Source organism: Pseudorca crassidens, chromosome 17, assembly GCF_039906515.1.
Source record: "Pseudorca crassidens isolate mPseCra1 chromosome 17, mPseCra1.hap1, whole genome shotgun sequence".
In the NCBI taxonomy this organism is placed as follows: domain Eukaryota; kingdom Metazoa; phylum Chordata; class Mammalia; order Artiodactyla; family Delphinidae; genus Pseudorca; species Pseudorca crassidens.
The window spans coordinates 38,074,587-38,096,914 of NC_090312.1; the positions used below are offsets into that span (position 1 = coordinate 38,074,587).

Here is a 22,328-nt window from a genome sequence, read left to right on the forward strand (position 1 = left end):
TCGGGATTTATGATTCTTAAATCTGAAGATTCACATCTTGCATCAATTTTGTGGGGTAAAAAAGAAGTCTCTAAATAGTGCCTCTCTCCTAGTTTCTCTTTCTGAGAGTCTTATTAGACCTATACAGAATCCTCTCATTCTAGTGACCAGATCTATTGACTGGTATTTCACATTTTCATCTCTATTTTCAGTGCTGCATTCTGGATTATTTCTTTATGTCCACCTTTAAGTTCACAAATAGTGTCTGTAGCTATGTCTAATCTATATCATTCATTCAGTGACTTCTGACCTTCCTTTTAATTCTCTAGTCCTTATTGACAATATCTATGCCTCTCTCCTATTTTCAACTCCATCTTTTACTTCTTTAATAATTTTAAACTTAGTACTTTTATACTCTTTTTCCAGTTATTATATTACTGAAATTCTAGGAGTCCATATTGTTCATTGGAGGTCTGTGCTCTTGGGGGATTATTTTCAAGTCGTTGGTAACTTGGGATTCTGGGCTTACATTTCAAAAGGCTTTCTTTTTTAAACACACTGCCAGAATTAAGGGTATTTGCCAAAGCAAATATTTGTGTTTACTATTAGATACCCAGAGATGTAACCAGTCCACCCAGGATCACATTTTAAGTTAACTTATTGGTTTGATGGTTCCTAGACCATGAAGAAATTAAAATCTGAGTGCTGACAGGACTGTGGTTACAAATTCTCAGGGAAAGCACCCTCCGTCTTCCCCATCAAGGCCAAAACAAAGAAGCTTCTTTGTTAAAACAAGAGTGGGGTAGACTTTTAAAACAGTCCATCTTTCCACTAGTCCTTAGAAGTTATGAGCTTAGGGAAATGGAAATCACGTTCCAATTCCTCCTTTCTTGTCCCCACCCTGTTCTGGTGATTAAAAGCCAAGCCCACTGGTAACTGAGGTTGCCACAGCCCATTAGGACAGTCAAAGCATGAATACCTGCTTCCTACTCTGGTTTTTCATTTCCTCCTTGCTTGGGAACTTTTTTTTTTTTCTTTCTTGCAAGTTCAGCAGTTCACTTAGAATTATACGTGTTATACATTATCCAGCATGGGTGTTCGTAAAGGAAAGGATTTCAGGTTAATTAGCATACCATGCTACCAGGCACAGAAGTCACATCACGCTATGCTATACGTTTCTTAAGTAAATATACCTCATAATTGAATTTTTTCTCCCTAGGATTTCATCCATGATAGATGAGGAAGCAACAAGTATTTTTTGAGGTTAAACACTGCAGTTTATGCAGAGACATTAAACACATTATAAATCCCAAAATGTACTAGTTTAACCACTTTGTTTCCGTAACTGTAAAGTGGGTATAATTCACCAGCTACCTTACAGAATAATCCTAAACCCCGAAGTGAAAAGTGGACGGTGGTTACCAGAGCACCTGGCATGTAAGCATTCAATAAATGTTAGCGAGTATATTCTTACTGTTACTATTACTACAAACAACACAAGCTTATCAGGGAAGTTCAGTTCATATACATTAAGGAGTAATAAGGCAGTTTACTAAATGATACACTAATCACTACACTTTTATTCTAGTATAAACTCTGCCACCAAATAACTGTGTAATCTTGGATTTAAAATCTCTGTGGCTCAGTTTCTTCATTTGAAGAAAACAAAAGAGAGTGGTTGCATTTGATTACAACTAAGATTTAAGCTTTAAAAACTAATGATCAGGGCTTCCCTGGTGGCGCAGTGGTTGAGAGTCTGCCTGCCGATGCAGGGGACACGGGTTCGTGCCCCAGTCTGGGAAGATCCCATGTGCCACGGTGCGGCTGGGCCCGTGAGCCATGGCTGCTGAGCCTGCGCGTCCGTAGCCTGTGCCCCGCAACGGGAGAGGCCACAACAGTGAGAGGCCCGCGTACCCCAAAAAAAAACAAAAAAAAACAATGATCAGCTGCAGTGTAGGAGATTAAAGACTGTATAATGGGATATGGAAAGGAAAAATGGCCTTTCAAGGGAGCAATATTGTCATATACCATCAGTATTTTTTTAAAGGCAAAGAAAAATTACAGTAATTAAATGAAGCAGTTATTATGTTTCTGTACATATGATAGAAAAAATATGGACTAAAGTCAGTTAGTGACTTTAGTGAAAGATGAGAAAAATTAATTTATATTTATTTAATTAAATTTCATTTACAAATTGATACCACAAGAATAACTTTTGAAACCTTTTATATCTCCCCCTAGACGCTAGAGCTATAATGTCAGATAAAGAATAATTAATTACTACTTTATGATACAAATAATAAAGTCATGCATTATTAGACTGGGTTTTTCTATACATAAAAGTTCTTAGTTGAAATAATAAATAACACCCAATTACTAGTTATGATCATTCAGTATTGTACCCATACATGAATTAAACAGAAAATAACACTTAGGATAACAGAGTAAAATGCTTAAAAAAAAATAAATACCTGCTTCTTGGATTAGGTATTTCATAACACATATGAGAATGAAATACATAAAAATAAATTCTCATTAATATTAAGAATCCGCCTGCCAATGCAGGAGACACTGGTTCGAGCCTGGGTCCAGGAAGATCCCACATGCCACGAAACAACTAAGCCTGTGCACCACAACTACTAAGCCTGCGCTCTAGAGCCTGCAAGCCACAACTACTGAAGCCCACATGCCTAGAGCCCATGCTCCGCAACAAGAGAAGCCACCACAATGAGAAGTCTGTGTACCGGAATGAAGAGTAGCCCCCTCTCACCACAACTAGAGAAAGCTCGTGCACAGCAACAAAGACCCAACACAGCCAAAAATAAATAAATTTTTTAAAAAAATTCTCATTAATAACCACTGGTGGAAATATCTAAAGAAGGGCTACTATGTAAAAGTCATATTAAACTCCATATTCTGACAGTCAAAGTGAGTAAAGGGGAGAGGAAGCCATCATTCTTGGGCATTAAATTAAGAAAAAAACAAACTATGTAGGCATGAGGGCAAAAATGATATGAGATCATTTAAAAATATCACACAGGAAGACTAGAAACTATTTTTAAAAGCTTATTGTAAACATAAGAGGGAAACTGTGTCAAAGATTTTTTAATAAAAAATTTAAATGTGAATAAGGATGCTAAATGATTAGCTAGTAAAGTAAAAGACATCACAGTTAAGGGCAAAACTATCTTTTAAATTAAGGAAACTCAAGTGTGTGTGTGTGTGTGTGTGTGTGTGTGTGTGTGTGTGTGTGTGTAGAGGGAGTTGGTAAAGGGCACACCAAAATAAAAATAAATATAACATTCACTCCCTCTGCATAGGAGAAGATCATTCTTCTTTCCTTAGTTTAATTCCACCCTAAGGCATTCTCAATTCTACCACAAAGTAAAATCTAACCACTATGAAACCTTGACTCTGACAAGCATTCTTTTACTATAAGAACTGTGACTGCATGCAACCAAGATTCATTCTTGCTACTTCAATCACTGACTCCAAGGACAAAATCAAAGGCCTACCACATATAACTCTGGACTGTCTCTCACTGTGAAGGGCAATCACCCTGACTTGAGGATGCAAGTTTTCATCTGCATCACCTAAGGATGATCAACTACTAATGGTTCCTTACGCATACACTAACTTTTGACTCCCATGCCTCATTCATTCACTCACTGATTCATTATGTTTTTACTATACACTACTATATACCAAGCACAGTCTAGGGTTATAGGGGTAAACAAGACCAATTCAAGCTCTTCTCTCATGAAATCCACAATCTAGTTGAATGAATAAATAAATCCATGAATCAGTAAATGGTAAAGAACACAAAAGAAAATTCACCTAAGAGGAGATACAAATAATAAAAAGATGTATGACAAAAGATCCATTTTGCTATAACAAAACAAAAGTGAGTTAAAAGAAAACTGGAAATTTAAGCAACAAACAACATTTAAAGTTGTTGAGGTTTTACCAAAATAACCATTCTCCTTCATTACCAGTTGCATTAAATATTCATGGAATGATGTGAGAGAACAATACATCTACACGGTATTTTTTTAAGTTTATAATCCATAACCAAGTAATTCAGTCCTGGGAATTTATCTCAAAGAAATAACTAAAAAGAACCAGAGTGGTGTCAAAGGCCTAGTAGAGAGTCAGGATCTTCACCAACCTTCAGCAATAATGAGCCACCCTACCACCACCACCATGGTGTCAGTAGAGACCTCATGGTAAGTAGTAATGAGCCTGGTAATCCAACTACTCCAAGCCAGGGAGTTACCACTGGAGGTCTAAAATTCCCACCTTGGGCCAGAAGTTACAGGGCCCCACACACACCCTTAGATACCAATGGAAGCCAAATGGAAAACCTGGACTTCTACCTCCACCGGGCAGTAGCAAGGGAGCATGTCCCCTTCCGCAGTTGGAGCATTATCAGATGAAGCCATACAAAATAGACGGTTTGAATAAGACCTAGAGTCTCAGAAAACAATATCCAAATTTTCAGGTTCCAGTCGAAAATCAATTGTCATACCAAAAACCAAGATCCCAAAGTGAATGAAAAAGACAATTAATACATGCCACTGAGATGACAGAGATGTTAGAACTACCTGACAAAGACTTTTAAAACGCCATCATAGGGCTTCCCTGGTGGCACAGTGGTTGAGAGTCCACCTGCTGATGCAGGGGACGCGGGTTCGTGCCCCGGTCCGGGAAGATCCCACATGCCGCGAAACGGCTAGGCCCGTGAGCCATGGCCGCTGAGCCTGCGCGTCTGGAGCCTGTACTCCACAACGGGAGAGGCCACAACAGTGAGAGGCCCGCGTACCGCAAAAAAAAAAAAAAAAAAAAAAAAAACCGCAATCATAAAAGGGTTTCTACGAGCAATTATAAGCATGCCTGAAACAAATGAAAATAATAATTTAGCAAAGGAAGGAAGGAAGCAGGCAGGCAGGAAGGAATGATGACAAAAATCATTCAAATAGAAATTTTAGAATAGGGAAAATGCAATAACAGAAATAAGAACTCAATGAATGGGTTCAACATCTGAACAGAGAAGATAAAAAAAGAATCACTAAACTGGAAGACAGCACAATAGAAATTATCCAATCTGAACTATACAGAAAATAGAAAGAAAGAAAACCAAAAAGAACAGAATCTCAAGTGCCTGTAGGACCATAACAAAAGATCTAACATTCAAGTCATCAGAGTCCCAGAAGGAAAGGAGAAAGGTGGGGCTGAAAAAAGTACATGAAGAAATAACTGCAAAAACTTCTTGAATTCGGCAAAAGATATAAACCTGAAAATTCAGAAGTTGAGCTAACTCCAAATTAATCAAAGAAATCAAAACACATCATAGATAAACTTCTAAAAACTAGAGACAGAGAAAATATCTTAAAGGAGTAAAGGAGAAATGACACCTTACTCACACAGGAAAAACAATTCAAATGACAGCAGATCTTTTAAATTTGAAACCATAAAGTCTAGTAGGAAGTGGAACAACATTTTTCAACTGCTGAAAATATCCTTCAGGATTGAAGGGGAAAACCAGACATTCTGAAATGAAGGGAAACTAAGAAAATTTGTAACTAGTAGACCTTCCCTAAAAGAATAAAGTAAGTTCTCCAAACAAAAAGAATTAAAATAAGGAACTGTGGAATATTAGGAAAAAAGAAAGAATAAGCAAAAAAAGAGTACACATAATAGACTTTTATTCTTTTATTGAGTTTTCTAAAGTATGTTTCATGTTGAAGCAAAATTCATACCTGATGTGGTTCTCAATATTTAAGACAACTATATTATAAACAGGAGAGGGTTAAGAAACAAAGATAAGTATGCTTTCTACACATCAGTTGAACTAGAAAAATTATGATACCAGTAGACTATAATAAATTAAATATATAAAATGTAAACCCAAAACAACCACTAAAAAAGTTTCACAACAAGATACACTCAAAATAACTACACATAAATCAAAATGGAATTCTAAATAATGTTCAAGTAACCGAAAGGCAGAAAAATAAAGACACTAAAAACAGTGATCAAACAGAAAGGAAAACTTAAAAACTAAAATGGCAGACTTAAGGCCTAAACAACCAATAGCTACATTAAAGGTAAATGATCTAAATCTAGCAATTAAAAGACAAGATTGCAGACTGGATTAAATATGATCCAACCATATGCTATCTACAGAAAACTCACTTTGAAGATGAGGTAAGCAAGTTGAAAGTAAAAGAACAGAAAAAGGTGGATCATACAAATATTACTCAAAAGAAAGCAGAACATAGTGAGACACTACTTCACACAGTAGATGGCTATTTAAAAAAGAGAGACAATAACAAGTATTGGCAAGGATGTGGAGAAATATTGACACTCATACATTGATGGTGGGAATGTAAAGTGGTGCAGCTGCTATGGAAAACAATTTGGTAATTCCTCAAAAAGTTAAACAATGAGATAACATGATCCAGCAATTCCACTCCTAGGTAAATACACAAGAGAACTGAAAGAGAACTGAAAACATATGTCCACACGAAAGCTTGCACAAGTACGTTCCCATAACAGCATTGTTCTTAATTGTCAAAAAGTGGAAACAACTCAAATATCCACCAACTGATGAATGGACAAACAAAATGCAGTACATTACGGAGTATTATTCAGCTATAAAAAGAAATGAAGTACTGATACATGCCACGATATGGATGACCTTTGAAAACATAACACTAAGTGAAATAAGTCAGATAGAAAAGGTCACATATTGTATGATTCCACTCATAGGAAATACTGAGAATAGGTAAATCCATAAGGATACAAAAATCAGTAGTTGCCAGGGGTTGGAGTTAAGTGGAAATGGGGAGTTACTGCTAAAAGGATATGGGGTTTCTTTTTAGGTGATAAAATATGTTCTAAAACTAGACAGTGGTGATGGCTGCACAACTTTATGAATATAATAAAAACTTCTGAGTTGCACACTTTAAAATGGCTAAATGGTAAATGTTGTGTATGAATTAATGTGTGAATTTAATCTCAATGTTTTTAAAAAAAAAAAGCAGGAATGCTTACATTAACCTCCGATAAAGTAGACTTAAGACAGAAAAAAAAAAAAAATTACCAGAGTAGATACTCCAAAAAGACACAGCAATGCTACGTGTAAATGAAACTAACATAGCTGCAAAAACTGTAGGACATAGCTGATAAAAAGAGAAATAAACAAATCCACAATTCTAATTGGAGACTTCCACACCTCTCTTAACAACTGACAGAATAACTAGAAGAATATCAACAAAGATATAGAAGATGGCAAAAACACTACCAATCAATAAGTTCTTCATGATATGACAGAACAAAAGAAAAAACATTCTTTCCAAGTGCCTAAAGTAAGATAGACCATGATATTCTGAGCCATAAATGAATCTCAACAAATTAAAATAACTGAAGTCAACAGTTTCTTCTCTGACCACAACTGATTCAAATTAGAAATCAATAAGAAAAGAATAATAGGGAAATCTCCAATTACTTGGAAATTAAGCAGATCTAAATATTCCACAAGTCAAAGAGGAACACTCAAGAAAAATTAAAAACATACACTGAACTGTATGAAAATACAACATCAAAATTTGTGAAACACAACTAAAGCAGTACAGAGAGGAAATTTTATAGCACTAAATGTACACACTGGAAAAAGTAAAAGTCTGAAGTCAATAATCTAGGTTCTCACCTCAGAAACATAGATAAGAAGAGAAAGATAAACCCAAAGCAATCAGAGGAAGGATATAATAAAGATAGTAAAAACCAATGAAGTTTATTTAATCTGTTTTTTTTAAAATAATTTAAATTGAAAAAGTTCAGCAAGGCTAACAAAGGAAAAAAAAAAAGAGAGAGAGGGACCATAAATTGCCAAATCAGGAATGAAACGATATCACTACAGACTGCAAACATCAAAAGGTTAATGAGAAAATAATACAAACAATTCTGCACACAAAAAGTGACAACTTTGATGATATGGATCAATAAGTCAAGAAAACAACAAAAACATTCCCAAAAGGTAAATCCAGGGACAGATAGAAAGTTGCATCAAATCTTTGAAGAGGAATTGATATCCCTTCTAAACAATCTCTTCCAAAACTCAGAATGAGAGGAAACACTTCCCGTTTCATTGTACGAAGCTAGAATTACCCTGATTCCAAAACAAAGACATTGCAAAAAAAGGAAAACTATACACAAATATTCCTCATTAATATACATGTGAAAATACTCAACAAAACATTAGACATGGAATTCAGCAATGAGTTTGTGGGTATATAAATATAAATTATACATAAATAATCATGACCAAGTGGGATTTATTCCAGGAATAGATGTTTAGTTCAGTATTGGAAGATCAATGTAATCCACCATATTAACAAGCTAAAGAAGAAAAATCATAACAATATCTATTGATATAGAAAATGCATTTGACAAAATTCAACACCCACTCATGGTAAACACTTTCAGGGAAACAGGAATAGAGAAGAACTTCCTTAACATGAGAAAGAGGATCTACGAAATACCTAAAGCTACTTAATGGTACAAATCTGAATGCTTTCACTCAAAGACTGGTACAAAGCCAAGGATGTCAGCTTTCATTGCTGTCATTCAACATAAGGCTGGAAGTTCTACCTAGAGCAATAAGACAAGAAAGAGAAATAAGAGGTACAGATGAGAAAGGAAAAAAGCTGGGAACAACCCACATGTCCTTCAACAGATAAATGGTTAAACGAACTGTGATAAATCCATACCATGGAATACGATGCATCAATAAAACTGAACTATTTGTACACACAACAACTTAAACATCACAAATTATATGATTCCTTTTACATGGTATGTCCAGAATAGGCAAATTCATAGAAACAGAAAACATATTAGAGGTTATCAGGGAATGAGGCAGAGGAGAGACTGGGGAGTGACTACTTAAAGGGTGTAAGGTGTTTTTAGGGAGTGAAATGTTCACCACATTGTAAATACACTAAATACCACTGAACTGTACACTTTAAAATTGTTAATTGTATGTTATGTGAATTTTACCTCAATAATACAGAGAAAGAGAGGAGAGAAAAATCAATCCATCCACCCAGGGAGGGTTTAACAAGAAAACCCACTGGCTCACATATTTAAAACCTAAAAGAAACTTGAAAAATACCTATTTATTACCCTTTCTACCTCCCTTTTACTTCATGTTTATGAAAATTCATTTATGGAAGAATGTTCAGTGTTTAAACTATTAACAGGTGCTTCTTCTAAGAGTTGAAGGGAAGAGAAATACAGGCATGTGTGGGGGAATCACTATAAACCTTTATGGACTAATTAATATACTTTTTAATTGTTCATGATGTTCATCAATTTGTTGTAGAGCTATCCTAAAAAGAGTTATTTTGCATTCCAAAGGTTTATCAAATTTTAATGCCTATAAAATACTCTATAGTTCTTGAAGAACAAATACTAAAAACTACAATGAAATATTACTTTAAGAAGTTTTTTGAAAATACTTTTAAATACACACATGTATCTTTAAAAATCAGTTTGGTAAGTGACATTTCTTTATCATTAACTAGATAAAAAGAAAAACTAGAAAATTATTCCTGTGTCCCTGAAAGTAATTTTTCATAAGCAAGTCAGAGACAAACTTCATATACTATATAATAGTTATACTGACAGGTTATTACACCAAGAGAATATTAACCTTCAATCCCTGACTCATTCAAGAAATGTTTGCAGGAATACTTTTAGCCTCTTTATCTGGTCAAAGCACTAGAAGCTAAGTGGTGTCTGTACAAACCAATCATTTCACCAGCAGTTTTATATTTCTTTAAAGCCTCATATAAAAAGCACCTGCCTAAAGTGAGTAATGGAGTTTTACATTCATTGCACTCAGGAACAGCGTATGTAACCTATTCCGTTTTCCTCCCTTGTGGAATATATTTCAGCTTATATTGCACAACATGTTACCAATGCATATAAAGACTCTCTGATCAGCCATTTGGACTGCAGTCAGCAACCTGCCTGAGTGCTTTATTTTTTTTTTCCCTGCCCTAAATAACATACTCACTTAATTCAACAGCTCAAATGAAAAAATCTTTTTAAGATGGTGATCTTACTTTCTTAATAAATATATAACACATGTATGTGAACTAACTGTATTTGAAATACAAATGGTGAGACAGCGATCCTTGAACAAGGTTTGCGCAGTAATAGTTGAAAACTAGTTGAATACATCAATCCAGGGGAATAAAACAGAAGGCTATATGCCATGTCTTCATGTCTGTTTTTTCTCCTGAGCAACATACAATTAAAAAATTTCTGTAACCACACTAAAAAGCTAACTTAATTTTGACACATTAAAGGCCTAGAAGTAAGGCTAAACAATTATTATAATTGAATCCCCCGCATATTTGCCAGACCCCAAAATATTTTCAAGACATACATATCCCAGTCATTGCCAAAATGTGCTGAATATGAATGAAGGCAAATTTTTAAAACAGTAACAATGATGAAAATGTCATATGTTATTTTATAGCTGAGATAGATCTAAAATTCAAGTACAACTGATAAGAAGAGTAACGGAGACTGAAGGGGATTACAGAAATGAAAAAAATAGAGGAGATTTGCCATAATTGTAAGATTATGACTTGGTAATATTGTAAACTACTCTATTTTAACATATTGTAATATAACAGATGAATAAGTAAAAAATAAAGAAAGAACTGAAAGTGTGCAAGGCAAAAGCTCCTCACTGCCCCTTGCTGGTACCCTCATGCAATAACCTAAGGCCAATAGCTAGCATCAGTTAATGAACATTTACTTAGACCCAACTACGCAAAATTACCCATATAAAGCCTATAAAATACAGTGCCTGCACTCCAATAGCTCACAATCCACTAGGCAAGAAATGAAAAGATACCCCAAAATTTGGCTAATTCAACAATTACCTCAAGTATTAACATGAAGTCTAGGAAATTGGCAAAGCTGTGATAATCAGGCTCAAATCTGAAGCAAGCTTTGGCAAACTTTTCCTATAAAGGGCCAGAGAGTAAATATTTTAGGCTTTGTGAACAATAAGGTCTCTGTTGTACTTATTCAACTCTGTTATTGTGGTACAATAGAGCCACAGACAATAACTAAACAAATAACTAAATAACCACTGTGTACCTGTGAAAAGCAGACAGTGGGCTAGATTTGGCTTGTGGGCTGTACTTTGCCAATCTCTGTTCTAGAGCAGTTGTTCTCAACCCTGAATCCACATTAGATTGACACAAGAAGTTTTTTTTTAATGACCAAGATCCAAGCCCCACCCTCAGAGACCTCCAAAGTAAAAGGTCTGGTTTGGCCTGGAAAACAGTATATTTCAGAAGCTCTCGCTAGTGCTCTAGAGGCAAAGAAGTTTGGATATGAGAAACCTGCAAGACCTAAAGTTAAGATTTGTGTTCTTGCACCCATCAATTTTTGGCCTAAGAACCGAGAGGAACATTGATGGGTCACAGCCTAAGACCACGAGGCATATACTCACAAAATAATCTGGCATTAAAAATCAACATATTTGAATCAAAGAGATCTCTGCATTCCCATGGTCACTGAAGCATTTTTCACAATAGTCAAGACATGGAAACAACCTAAGTGTCCATCAACTAATGAATGGATAAAGAGATGTGGTGTGTGTGTGTATATATACACACATTCACATATATATAATGAAATTATTATTCAGCCATGAGAAAGGAGGAAATCCTGATGTTTGCAACAACATGAATGGACCCTGAAGGAATTATATTCAGTGAAATAAGCCAGACAGAGAAATACTACATAGTATCACTTAGATGTAGAATCTTAAAAAAAAAAAAAGTCAGACTCATAGATACAGATTAAAAAGTGGCTGCCAGGGGCTGAAGGGTGGGAGAAATAGGTAGAAGTTCATAAAAGGGTACAAACTTTCGGCTATAAGATGAATAAAATCTCAGGATCTAATGTATAATATGGTAACGACAGTTGATAACAGTATATTAAATAACTGAAATTTGCTAAAAGGATAGAATTTAAATGTCCTCATCAAATGTGTGTGTAAACATGTGTGATGGATGTGTTCATCCTTTTACAAGGTATATGTATATCAAATCATCACAACTGTCAAACATACAACACACCAAATCTTTCAATTTTGTCAATTATACCATGATAAAGCTGAAAAAAAATCAATGACATTTGAAAAATAACCACAATCAAGTTATTATGTATAAAATAAGCTATAAGGATATACTGACAACACAAGGGATATAGCCAAAATTTTATAATAACTACAAATGAAGTATAACCTTTTAAAATTGTGAATCACTATATTGTACACCCATAACGTATAATACTGTACGTCAATTATGCTTCAATAAAAATAAATAAAACGTTATTAGAGTTAGGTAAATTGAAATAAGAAAAACTAAAATACACATATCCCTTCATTTTGTCTATACTCAAGATAAAAATCAGAATTGTTCTAATTTCTAAAGTCAAGGTACTTGGCAAGGAAGGACTGTTATCACTAAACAAAATCAGCAAAGTAGACTCTGAAATTTACAGAACCAATAATAAATTCATTCTGATTAGTTACTGAGTTCTTAGTGTTCAAGGCAAGGTGGCAAATGCTTAGGAATCAGCTAAGAGCAAGACAAACACACTCCCTCTCCTCAAGTTGTTTAAATTGTAGCAGAAAATAGCTAAGGTTTATTGAACCTTTAAAGATGTGCAAGACACCATGCACAATGCTTTATTTTTTCTGAAGTATCACAAAAAGAACATGAGTTAGACAAACAGTACTATCATCACTGAAAAACTGAGTATTGAAGAGGTTAAGTAACTAGTCCAAGGTCACACAATATGACCAAACTGGGACTTGCATCCAGTTTGACACTGAAGATTACATTCCTAAACACTATGTTACAAATGTTCATTATCCATTAAAAACAATTACAACACTAAAGTGATTGTGAAAGGAGAAAACACACCAGAACAGAGAAGGGAGAACAGATCAGTCATACTCATTTATAGTTATTCTGTATATCACAGACATGAGCTCTGGGACATAATAACAAAGAAGGACTAATTTCTACTTCTTACGTGCTACACACAATGCAGGGCGGGCATGCACCATGGCACACATGTATATTTTAAATATATAAAGATGTCTGTGTGTAGTATATTCAGCAGTTTTCCATGATGAACTACTGATTAAACTAATGTAATATAGTTCTTCTTCTTGTTTAGTGAGTGAGCACTCATAGGAACTAACATTGATGAGTGATGTGCTCCTCCTGATTTAGGAGCTAACAACATAGTTTACCAATTTTGAGATATATGGACAAAATGATGAATACTCTTTAATACTACTGTGGAACAATCTTCTAAAATGTAGCTATCTTACAGATAGATTCAGATCTTTCACAGTCATGTTCCAGTAACTCCCAGGAAAATAAAATGTGAGGATAACATTTTTAAATGCTTAAGTCCTTAATTTTTTTTTCTCTATGAGAATTTTGTTCTGTAACCATAATAGATCCTTATGTGCTGAAAAGTGTGATACATCTGGAATATGCTACTTTAAAAATCTACATTAAGAAAGTTTCAAGGGAAACACTAAATAACATTTTAAAAGAACAAATTCTAACATTCACAAATTAACAATTAACTCTAGAAACCAAAACATTTATTATAAAAGCTGTACTGGTTCAGATTTCATTGTTTTTTAATATCAGTAATTCTTAATGCTACTTGAAAAATTTATAATCTTGTAAGTTTCAAAGAATTATTTTATAACATGGCTTAGTTTGTGAGAAGATAGCGTATATGAATGCGAGTTGTATTTCTTTGGAAAGACAAATGTAAACCTATTTAGTGACCTGATTTTCCCTTTCATCTTGTCTCCAGTTTCTGTGTAGATTTATAATGTTCATTGTTTCCAATTTTAACAAATCACCTAATGGTAGAAAGGAAAATATGTTAACCTTGGAATTATTTGCAGTTGGAGAATTCCCTTTTGTCTGGCCCATACAGGGCCTGCAATCTGTTTTAAACACAGATTGTCTGTCTTTCGTCTGACAGCCACCAAGCTGCACAAATTACTTTCTGCCTGTTCACCTGTTTGCAGCTGCGTCTGTAAGCTAAAGATTCTGCAGTTTGACTTGAGCAACCACTTCAGGATTGATGACATGTGCTGCTGATAAAGTGAGCAATTTGAAGAAATTACTGGCTATAGTTATTGAAAGACATCTGGGCATGAGCTGAGAACTAGAAGCCTTCAATCATGTGTTTGCAACCTGCAGTGGCGGCAGCAGTGTTTGAAGTGATACCCTACTAAAAGAAGCTGGCCCTGGCACTAAATAACCAAGTCATGTATGGAATATAACCTCTTAAATGAGTAATAAAAGGTTCTGTCTTTTAGCTGTACAAATTTAAGGTCTCGTCCTTTCTTTAAAATATTAAGAAAAAATATAAGGCAACAATTAATCCTTCCTGTTTCTACCCTTTTCTGAGTTAATTTTACATAAATCTCTTGCTTCCTATGTAATTATTTCAAACTGCTACTACTGCTATTTTAAAAATAGTGAACATTTACTGAATACCTCCTACCTGCTCCACACCCTAAGCCTAGGAAGAGATTTACGTCTATTACCTTATTAATACTCACATCAACTTTATTAAAGGTAATTACTATACCCTTTCTCTGATGGAAAGGCTAAAGTTCCACGAAACTAGCCTCATGTCACACAACTGTGAGTAACAAGGCTAGGGACTGTCTGTCTCCTGATCAACAGCTTATTCAACTATTCTATACTGCCTTTCTGTTATGTCTTTGAATTTCTTGGTCTCTTGATATACTTCGAGGTGTGATTAATTGCACATTTTATCAGAACCATTCTACCCCTCAGGTTAGCCATTAGGAAATGCGATTTCTATTTCACCTTTCTGTCTCATAACATAAAATTTTTTCAAAATCATGTTGTCTTCATGAATTCAGAAGCCTGATTCAATCAAAATTCATGATTTTAAGGGTGAGGGATAATGCAAAAAGCTCAGACCCTTGTCATATTTCCTGAAATCCAAAGTTCAAGTAAAATTATCCTAGAAATAATAGCAAATGCATGTCCTTTTATGACAAAATGCCTACTACTGAAGAAAAAGAAATCATGCTTCCTAAGGCGCTACTTAATTAAAAATAAAGGCATTATTTAAAATATTTATCGGTTTAATGATATGAATAACAGTGAATAATGGATAATTAGAAAGGCATACAAAGCATGAGCAAAAATATTGGGTTGACCAAAAAGTTCGTTTGGGTTTTTCCGTAAGATGTTACAGAAAACCCGAACGAACTTTTTGGCCAACCCAATACAATCAAATATGTAACTATGATAAGGTAGTTCTACAAACACAAAGTCAGAACAAATATAAATTATATCAGTGCATGAAGAATCAATTAATATAGTTTGATGTACATATGTAAAACACATTTAGTATGTTTCAAATGCAAAACTGGTTAGAAGAATATGGCCTGACATATTTTTATAGCATCATCACATTTGTCTAATTAAAAGTAGTATGATTTTGGATAAGCACTTAAACTCCTCTCCACTTACAAACAGTTATAAGCCAGTACAGGTCACATATGAGATAAAAACTCTTCAGAAATCATAGGCAAAGCAAAAACAAATATAACCATTCAGATAACCAGTTTTTGTTCAATGCCTAAAAATTCTTAATTTGTAGACATACTTCAAATATAGTAAAAATCAATACTTTTGAAAATGGTTCAATGAAAAAAAAGTCCATTAATACTAGAAACTATACATTGAAAAAATTCATTAGCTGGTAGGCTATAAGAGTTCTTAAGACAGAATGACTCTAGCAAACACTAATCAAAAGAATTCCAACTCTGCGGGGTTATATGTATACATATAGCTGATTCACTTTGTTATACAGCAGAAACTAACACAACACTGTAAAGCAATTATACTCCAATAAAAGTGTTTTTAAAAACAAGAAAGAATTCCAACTCTAAAATAACTCTGCAGTTAAATAACAGATATGAGGTTAATTTGCAAATATTAATTTGAAGATCAATTTTCCAACTATTAAATCATTATTCTTGTTTAGGGTGGACATATTAAATAAAACTGATTTCTTCATTTGGTTAGAGGGGGCATGTTAAAAAAAAAAGCCTCTCAAAGTTTTTTTTTAATAAATGGCTTTTCTACTATTTTTATATTGGTGTTTAAATTTCCATAGAGTTGGAAAAAATTATCCCTGTTAATTCTGGTATTTCTTTCAGAAAAAAATGTAAATACATTGATAAAATGTCATCCAAAATACACAAAATCATTTCAACTTGTTAAAATTAAGGATACTGAAAAAACAGAAAGGTCAAAGACTTCAAGTTACCATATAAATTTGGCTTTCACATTTCAGTATTCACAAATTGCATTAAACACAGATCTGACTGGCTCTAGCCACAAAAGAGGATATATAGCAATTATTATAATAAATCAAGGCTTGTTTATGTATATAATGATATAGCAATAGTAACATTCTTCCACACAAAGATAAACCATCTGTGTCACTATCCTCTTTCCTAATCATGTCATGAGTTCATATTTTTAATAGCACTTTTTATTTTAAAAGACCTAAGTTGTGAGAAAATTCTTATGTACCACTTCATAACTTTGACACAAAGTACGTACAAAAAAATTAAACTTTATTTGGTATAAAATCAGTTGGCAGTTTTACATCTGTGCATGCAACATAAATACACCAGCTGGCATCTCAAGCGCGCACACACATATGGACTTCAAAACAGAAACTTCCTTATTTGCAGCACTGCCAGGGTAATTTTGTATCCTCTGCATACTATAGCTATTTGTCAGGCCCCTGCAGGTGTGCACAGCACATAAACACACAGCTGTAGTCCAGCAAGCCAAGTGTTCCATCAAACACATAAAGGGAAACCTCAGCAGTTGGATTAGTCATCCTTACAACAGGTCCAGGGAGAACAATATGGGTTAGTATTTTTGGAAAAAGCATGGATAGGAAATTTATGATTATGCTAGTCTTACCAAATAACTGGTGGATTGTGTCATTTTTAAAGGTGTGCCTACTTGTTAAGTTTTTGTTAGAAAGGGTGCAGAAAAGTGGAATTTGTTCTTTAGTTTTAAACATAAGTGATAATCTATAAATGAGTTTATTAAATGCAAAATGTTAAAAGGTTTTCAAATTCATTTCGGTTTTTGGAAGTTACTGCAACTGCATGCCTTGGCTATAATATTTACAAACCATAATAAGCATATCTTAAAACACTTATCAGTTCTATATTACATTTTATTATATTTATAATTCTACTTTTCAATTCATATGCATTTAAGATGAACTTGCCAATGAATGTTATTTGTGTCCAAAATTACATGACATTTAACTATCAAAAGTTACATGCTATATTAATATTAGACTGTAAACAAATAGTGACTTCTCAAATATGATATGAAAGAACATCAACCTACAATGGCAGGGGAAATAAATGAAAATATAAAACATGGTCATTTTGCAATCATGTGAAAGCTCCCAACAAAACTAAATGTGACCTTATTAATATTCTTTAAAATACCAAGTAAGCACTTCAAGCAGTTGATAATTATGACTACTTTAACCACATTTCCCCCAAAATGCTCAAAGTCCACCTGGCAGTTGACAAAACATGAAAGATAACTTAGAAAATGAGCTTGAATGCATTATGCCTAATATACTAATCTTCAGTGAACTTGAGGTCAGAGAGTTAGTAATCAAGGAACACTAGCAGTCTCTGACATGAGGGGATTCATGCTTTCTTATATCTGGAAGGTATAAAGGTACTTAAAAACTATGTTAGTCTGATACAAATCCCACCCTTCAACATGAAACCTAACTTTATGAAGTATTATCCTAGTTTAGTTAAGCCACAGAAATAGGATCTAATGTAGGAAAAGACGTAAGAGTTCTCAACACAATGAAGAATTTTTTTCTCTTTTTCTTTTATCTTATATCTATATGAGATGATGGATGTTCAATAAACTTACTGTGGCAATCATTTCATGATGTACATTAAGCCAAATCATTATGCTATACACCTTAAACATACTGTGCTATATGTCAATTATACCTCAATAAAACTGGAAGGAAAAACAACAGCAGCAGCAAAAGCTTGAAAACTGCCCTAGTTTTTATAGGTCAGGCTGGCTGGAGGCTGACAGGCATTTCTGTATACATATAAAACACTGGGCATGATGGAAATAAGATCTACTCTCTTAGCAAGTTCAATGTTTATAACACAATATTGCTGTCTACAACCACTATACTGTACATTGGATCTCCAGGACTTACCTGCCTGATAGTTTCAAGTTTGTACCCTTAAATAGCATCTCTCCCATTCCCCTATTCCCAGCCCCTGGTAACCACCATTTTACTGTCTGTTTTTATGAGTTCCAGTAATAGAGGTACTAGCTAACACCACAGTGGCAATCATATTGCAATATATAAATGTATCAACTCAATATGTTGTACATATTAAACTTATACATTGTGTCAAATATTTCAATAAAAAGTAATAATTTTTAAAAAATGAATAAAGTAGGAAAAGAGAAAGTAAATGAGGGAAAGGAGTGAAAGGCTTATAATTATTTAATTAGATTGCTTTAAAGTAAATTATCTCATGTCTAATTCTTTTCTGAAACTATAAATAGGAAATACTTGGAATTCAACCTGGATCCCAATATTACTGATGGGTCCCTGAGGTGTGATTCATAGCTCTTTAAAGCTTCCTAGTAGCCCTAAACGCTCCAGGCTACATCCAGCAGAGTTTGGGTTCTGAACCTCACAATAATTCTTTTGCAGCAATTCTGTCTCAAATATTCACATCAGTACCTTTTGGCCCAAAATACTGTCATCAAGAAAAGTGTCATATGATGAGGGTGAGTAAAATATCTTGGCCCTTAATGTCCACAATAAAATACATTTAAAACAAAATTTAGTTAACAGTGTCTGTTCCAGTTATTTATTGCTGTGGAACTATTCCAAAACTTAGCGGTGTAAAACAGTAATCTATTTTTATCTCTTACAGTTCTGTGGATTTTCTGGACTCAACTGGGTGGATCTCGCCTGAGCCTCTCTCATACAGCTGAAGTCAGATGGTAGCTGGGGTGGGAATCACCTGAAGTCTCTACTGAGCTAGTGATCCAGATGGTTTTATCACTCACATGTCAGATCCCTCAATCGAAACAACTGAAACAGCTGGGGACCAGGCAGGCGTCTCTTTCTCTTTCCCTACATTAGCGACTCTAGTTGGCTAGCTTGTGCTTCCTCACAACATGACAGGCTCAGGGACACTGGACTTTTTATGTGATAGCTGACTTCACCCAGGGCAGATACTCTAAGTGACCCAGGCATACGCTGCAGAGCTTATCACCTAGCCTCAGCTGTCTACAGTATCACTTTTGCCACAATCTATTGGTCAAAGGCTAGTCTTCACAGGGCTAGCTTGAACTCAAGGGGATGAACCTACAGAATGATACTGAGAAGAAGAGCTCACAGCCATCTTTGGAGACTGGCTACCTCGGCATAGTAATAAAATCACTTTAAAGAATCTGAAAAAGAATGAATGTATGTATATGTATAACTGAATCACTTTACTGTACACCTAAAACTAGCACAACATTGTAAATCAACTATACTCCAATATAAAATAAAAATTAAAAAAAAATTTTAATTCCTCTTTTGCTAGCAATCTGTTAAAGGGTTACTATTTTATTTTATAATTGTTATTTACTAATGATATTAATATGTGTAGATTTGATTATAAACTAGAGTGACTAAGAGATAGCAAGGTAAGATACACATTTCATTTATTTCAAGCTGGTTTCACTAACTCCTTAGAGGTTAAATCTATACCCAAAACTAATTCTACTTCTGTTTATATTTTTAAACACCCAAATATAAACATTGAAAGTTTACCTCAGTCACCAAAAATGATCAATCTTTAAGAGTTTAATATTGAAAAGTTTGTCATTTACTTAAATGAATCATATCTCACTTATTTAAAAGTACTATACTTAGTAAATAATTACTAGAACTTTTAAGAGATCTCTTAAAGGAATCAGGGGAAGCAGGGTTAATTATACTAGACAAATAGCCAGTTATTTACACATGTACACACACATGTAGACAACACCCAAGAAAAACCATAAAGGGCATAATAGTCTTGTTTATGGGAGTTTAACAGCAATTCTTATGCCTCTAAGAGCTAAATTAAACGAAATGTTACCCGCTAAAATTAGAATTTTCAGAAGATAAGTAGAATGAAATAAGGAGAACAGGGAAAAATGGGAATATTTCAAATTTTTATTTAATTGGTAGGGTGATGTTTTACCCTCCCCCCATTTAAAAAATACTTTAAAAAAAAAAAAAAACATGAAAAGGCAAACCACCCCCATAGTTACATAGCTTTTTTAAGTTTATAAAGAAATGGGCCTAACATACTCCATCCTCCATCTCACCCATGCTCTGCACTTTCCCAAGAGGTAACAACTGGCACTTGTTTTATATGTACAAAACCTTTTCCACACAAAACGTTCAACCAGCCTACCTACCTATCTGACCTATTAATTATCCATCCACCAGTAATACACTCATATGCACCCTTGCATGCACACACACACAAAAATACACACACCAATTTCTTAAAAATAAAGGTGGCGGGGCTTCCCTGGTGGTGCAGTGGTTGAGGGTCCGCCTGCCGATGCAGGGGACACAGGTTCGTGTCCCGGTCTGGGAAGATCCCACATGCCACGGAGTGGCTGGGCCTGTGAGCCATGGCTGCTGAGCCTATGCATCCGGAGCCTGCGCTCCGCAGTGGGAGAGGCCACAAGAGTGAGAGGCCCGCGTACCGCAAAAAAATAAAAAATAAAATAAAGGTGGCGTGGTGCTATACATATTGGTCTGCAAATTACTTTTTATTTAGAACCAATCAACCCATCCTACCTATTTTAATACATGACTAATATTTAAAAGCACTGCATAATATTACATAGCAAAGTTATATAGTATACTGCTACAGCATGGATGAATTACAAACATGCCGTTGAGAAAAAGAAATCAGATACAAAAGAATATATATGATTCCATTTACATGAACTTCAAAAACAGGCAAAACGAAATTGATGGTAACAGAAATCAGAATAAGAACTAACTATAGAGGTGATCAGGAATGACTTGCAGGGGAGCATAAAGAAGCTCCTTATTACTGAGTCTGAAAACTCTGAAATTATTTCTGGTTCTAAGACATAGAGTAAGACCATTTATCAACAAATCATTTGATATCTTTGCTTCTTTTTCTTCACCTTGCAAGTAAGTAACCCTCTCAAAATGATAAGTCGTTATTTTCAACACTTGGAAACAGTGGAAGAAACTGAGGTTCTAAGAGGTCAAGTAACTTAACCAAAATTCCATGACTAATCAGGTAGAAGCCACATCCAGAACTCAAGCGTTCTGTCTTAATTCAGAGGCTATTTTTCCTTTCTCTTTACTACTGTAATTTCTAGATTGTATTATGAATTTTATTCGAAGTTTTCAGCTGTTCTAAGTAAAAGTAGCAGGAAAAACAAAGACAAGTCTAAACTTAAAATAGAAGGGCTTTAAAAAAAAAGATTACCTATAAATTAGGAACTTGAAATAACTGCAAAATCTTCCTCACGAGGTAAAAATAAACTTTAGCTGCTTATACCACAATTGATGTAATGAACTGGAAAAAGCAGATAATGAGAAAAAATAATTGGAAAATTATGCTGTGATTTATCACATTGATTACATTTTGGTCACAGATTTATGGATGACTTTTATTTCATTCCATGTTTTATAGTAATTCCCATATTCTACAACCTATTTTTGTAATAAAAAGGTAAGTAAACTGTTATATTTCTTCAAAAGAAAATTCATTAAGCTGAAATTCATATTCTCTTTGACCTACAATCTCACATTTTAGATCCATCTCACAGAAAGAAAATCAAAACTGTAGAGATTTTATATGCAAAGTTATGTTGCACCACCACAAGTAGTGGCAAAAAGGAGGAAAACCTGTATGTTCATCAAGAGGGCAATGAGTGAATAAATAATAGTACTCCTATATTATAAAGCAGCATGCAGATATTTAATAAAAGTTATATTAACACTACAATGCTGAAAAAATAACCATAACATGGTATTAAGTGAAAAGGGCAGGTTCCAGAATATGCATACGATCTCACTGAAATACATACACA

The 22,328-nt window shown here is 34.3% G+C and overlaps 1 protein-coding gene and 1 long non-coding RNA gene across 12 annotated transcripts in view; one reads left to right on the forward strand and one right to left on the reverse strand.

The window, feature by feature from the left end:
• Positions 1 to 19,768, forward strand: part of LOC137210044 (uncharacterized) — a 124,204-nt gene extending 104,436 nt beyond the window's left edge. The window contains exon 3 of the long non-coding RNA XR_010936253.1: positions 19,136 to 19,768. This is a non-coding gene — a long non-coding RNA (uncharacterized lncRNA). The remainder of the gene's footprint in view (positions 1 to 19,135) is intronic.
• VPS13B (vacuolar protein sorting 13 homolog B) overlaps positions 1 to 22,328 on the reverse strand; it is a 798,169-nt gene that overhangs the window by 567,064 nt on the left and 208,777 nt on the right. The window lies entirely within an intron of this gene.